Consider the following 4,496-nt stretch of genomic DNA (forward strand, 5'->3'; position numbering starts at 1 on the left):
TATATATATATATATATATATATATATATATGAGTGTTTGTGTGTGTATATATATATATATATATAAAAATATATGTATGTATATATCTATCTATATATATACATACATATATATACATATATATATATATATAGATACATATATACATACATACATATATACATACATATGTACATACATTCATATATACATACATATATATACATGTGTGTGTGTGTGTGTCCCCTCCCCGCCCCAACGATTTTGGTTAGTTTAGGTCCCCGTAGGTTAGCAGTTCGGCAAATGGAACCGATAGATTAAATACTAGGCTCACAATAAATAAGTCTAAATTTTTTTAATGGCGTGGCTCAAAGTAGATAATTCTATCATAAGTATAAATGTGTACAGTATTAGACTAAAAGACCCCTTGCTTAGAAAATGTCAAACCAGAATCCGGCCGTGAGTCTTTCCAACTATGGCGCTCTTTTTAACCCGATATTCTAAACAATATTATGTACGAGATTATAATGCAAGTTTTGTTTGCGTTTTTTTTTTGTCTCGTTATATTTGTACTCCTTTATTTATTTAGGTATTTACTTATTGGACGATCTAGAACAATCCAGAGGAAAATGCTATTCACACCATGTACATAAATAAATTGACAACTCTTCGAACTAGTTTGATAAGTACCAACGCACGAAAGTATCGGATCTTGAGTCACTGCGTTACTTCTACTAAATATTAATACATATATAAGTCAGATCTCACCACTTTCTTTGGTTACTGAATATATTCTATACTTGTATTATAAATGCATATATATATATATATATATATATATATATACATCGCATGTATATTATAAATATGTATGCATGTGTGTGGGTGTATGTGTGTGTATTGTGATGTATGTACGTATATCTTGTTATCAGCGCACAAAAAGTAAACATGTTTTAACGACAAAATTATTCATAATGGAAGCTCTTCAATTCATAAAAATTCAAATATATTCAGATTCGAAAGGGGATATTTTATCACGAATATACAATTAGATGCATTCTGTGCACAGCGTAATCATTACGGTAATACGTTGGTGAGTAGAGCATACATACTGAAATGTTATCAGGCTTTCATGCGAGCATACACACAAAATTCAATGACATACGAAGAAAAAAGCATAAGTTAAGAAGTTGAAAATAAACTTTAAAATGCGATCTGGTAAGCTGAGAATTTCTAGTGTCTACACTGTAGAGACAAATATAAGCATAACCTTGCTTTTCTCTTCTTTGCGAACACACACACACACACACACACACACACACACACACACACACACACACACACATACAAAATAAGAAATAATTCTAACGTGTTTTATGGTTGCTTGATGGCCATTTCTCAATCGATAATACTTCAAATCATTCGCTGTAGAAGGGAAATGAATGTTATACCAAACGCTATCCTTTAGCATTCAAAACCTCCATACCTGGCCCAAATATTCTCTCTGTTCTATATATGGCCTCTCATACTTCACCACTAATGTAATTCTAAAAATAAGCAATCGCACCATGCAGGGGCTCCTGGCTCCACTGCTTCTCAATTTGTTTCGGTGCTCGTTCATTTTTTGCAGTCTGCTTGATTCGTTTTGCTCGCTTGATAGCAATGGTTTCGAGGCCCCTCACCTAATTCAGAGTTAATGCCAAGTTCCCTTTCGAATTTGTGAGCTTTTTTGACAATAGTTTGACATTTGTTGCTTCCATGTTCGCACGAAAGTCGCAGCATCCGGTCCTCTGTACTAGATAAGTACCTGTTCTTTCCTATAGTAGGGGTCTTATAGCACAGTTGTAATTGCATCATTCCGCGTCCCCCATCCACCACTTCTAGAAAGGTGCAGACGATCTAGATCTGCCTTAGGGTGGTGCAGTTTCTTGGACATCAATAATTTTCTTGTCTTCTTGTCCAGGCGTTGGACTTCCGTAGGAGTACAGTTAGTGAGGTTAAAACTGTAAGTGCCATTCATTATTATTATTATTATTATTATTATTATTATTATTATTATTATTATTATTATTATTGAGTGAGAGAGCAACGCATGCCATCAAAGTGACACTGGGGTACAATTATACGAAGCCCAATATACCCATCATGACTACCCCTCCAATAAGGGTACGCCAGGCACATGCATCACAACCATATGTACATGACATGGTGATCATATAGCAAGATAAACAGTGCATGACCTCGCAGGTGGGGACCAGTTAGAATTTTATTCAGGTTGAGTAGCCCATCACGCTTAAAAAGTCCCTTAAAGTTTGTTTAAGGATGGTGAACAAAACACTGATGTTTCCAGAGGTGTATTATCCAAACCCGAAAGAATTCCTCTCAACACATGGCTATGATGCTCCCGCACTACTTCTGCTCATGATCAGAGATGCACATAACATCATCCATTAAGGGACATGCTCAACTGGTTAAGGTCAAACAACTGACAAGCAAATCTGTGGTATTGAGCAGAATATTTGCTGTAGCCTGTCTTTTATACCAAGACAAAACAATGTACATGATAACACTTCCAGTCTGTTAAGATCAGAAGCCATGGGAGCCACTGTGTCGTACTGCATCAGGATATGGGCACACAGACACATGCATCACATGGACGACATGAGGATCTGATATCGGAATAAACAGCTCATGACCTACCAGTTGCGTACTGGGGTCGAGCTAATCGACTAGCACCCTCCCCATAAATGTCGGGCCTTGTGCCTAGAGTAGAAAAAACATCTATGTTCTTGGTTTCCTTTTTTTTAATCCACCACAACAATGTCTAGTGTCCGAGCACGTTGGGTTGTATGCTCCAACAGGATTATATATTCATTGTTGTCAATCACAACCTCTGGTTCATGTTTGTGCCATTTCCGTACTGTGCCCAGACCGTGCTTTTCACACAGTCTCCAGTGAATAAACTTAGTCACCTTATCGTGCCTCCTTTTCTAGCATTTCTGGGCCAGCTTCCTACACCCACTCACAATATGTGAGATCGTTTCGTTTTCGTTACCACACATTCTACAAAGAGGCGATTCACTGCTCTTATTTATTTGGAACTTGGTATAATTAGCTCTCAGAGCTTGTTCTTGTGCCCTTCACATCAGTGCCTCTGGGAATCCGTTTAGATCTATTATTTGTAAGGCCTGGTACTTATTCTATCAGTCTTTTTTTTTTATCGAAGCTTTAAGTTACGGGGACGTAAATACACCCAAACCGGTTATCAAACCGTGGTTGGGGACAACCAGAGACAAAAAATAACGGAAAATACTTTGGTTATATTTCAGGACAGATTGGCCAGTCCTGAAATGATAAATAACACCCCATCGAAGTTCCCCTCCCAGAAGAAGGGAATCGAATGGTATAATAATTGTTATTTAAATCAAAAATAAATTTTGAACCGGCAAAATAATTGCCAGAATAATTTGCATAATGCGCATAATATAACGTCATTTAACAGCGCCCTAAATATAAATAGATTTATCGTCAAGTAGATTTTAGTTGCAAATGAGAATCTGATAGTTATTAAATCGCATTCATTTAACTTACCGCGAGGTATTGAAATAGAATAATGGGACAGCTTGGATGAAAGTCATATGTACTATAATTGGTATTTATTGGTAGAACGTTATGATAAATTCGAATTCAATGTCTTACCTTTAAAGAATGCAATATATTTCGCAGCATTATATTATGTTGGATTTCGTACAATTTCGCTATAATATCAGGATTTCAGTCAGAAATATCTTATTGGCTCAGCTGTGAATTTAAAAAGCGGGAGAAATAAAATCAAATGGCAAATATCTTGTTGCAGGAGATTTTGTTGTTGTTAATGTTATTATTATTTTTATTATTATTATTATTATTATTATTATTATTATTATTATTATTATTATTATTATTATTATTATTATTATTGTTGTTATTTAAAGGACTGAGGTAACTCCTCCAGAAGATATCTTCTGGAGGAGTTACCTGAATCCTTTAAATATTAACCAAAAGGAAGTAGATTGATATGTTTATTATTCCTATCATTATTATTATTATTATTATTATTATTAGTAGTAGTAGTAGTAGTAGTAGTAGTAGTAGTAGTAGTAGTAGTAGTAGTAGTAATATCGAAATGCCTATGAATATTACATGGTATTAACAGTTGGTAACCAACAAAGAGAAGTAAATAAATTATAAGGATATATATATATATATATATATATATATACATATATATACACATATATATACATATACATACATATATGTATATACATGCATATATGTATGTAGGAATGTATGTATGTGTGTATATATATATATGTATGTGTTTATATATATATATATATATATGTGTGTGTGGGGGGGGGGGTGTATACACCTGGCGTACTTGTGGCTGTGTGGGAAGAAGTTTGCTTCCCTCCAAAATGGCGCTGGGTTCAGTCCTTCTGCGTGGCATGTTGGGTAAGTGTATTCTATTATG

The 4,496-nt window shown here is 34.8% G+C and overlaps 1 protein-coding gene across 1 annotated transcript in view; it reads left to right on the forward strand.

The window, feature by feature from the left end:
• LOC106880557 (receptor-type guanylate cyclase Gyc76C-like) overlaps positions 1 to 4,496 on the forward strand; it is a 105,609-nt gene that overhangs the window by 17,884 nt on the left and 83,229 nt on the right. The gene's annotated exons all lie outside the window — the stretch shown is intronic.

Source organism: Octopus bimaculoides, chromosome 22, assembly GCF_001194135.2.
Source record: "Octopus bimaculoides isolate UCB-OBI-ISO-001 chromosome 22, ASM119413v2, whole genome shotgun sequence".
In the NCBI taxonomy this organism is placed as follows: domain Eukaryota; kingdom Metazoa; phylum Mollusca; class Cephalopoda; order Octopoda; family Octopodidae; genus Octopus; species Octopus bimaculoides.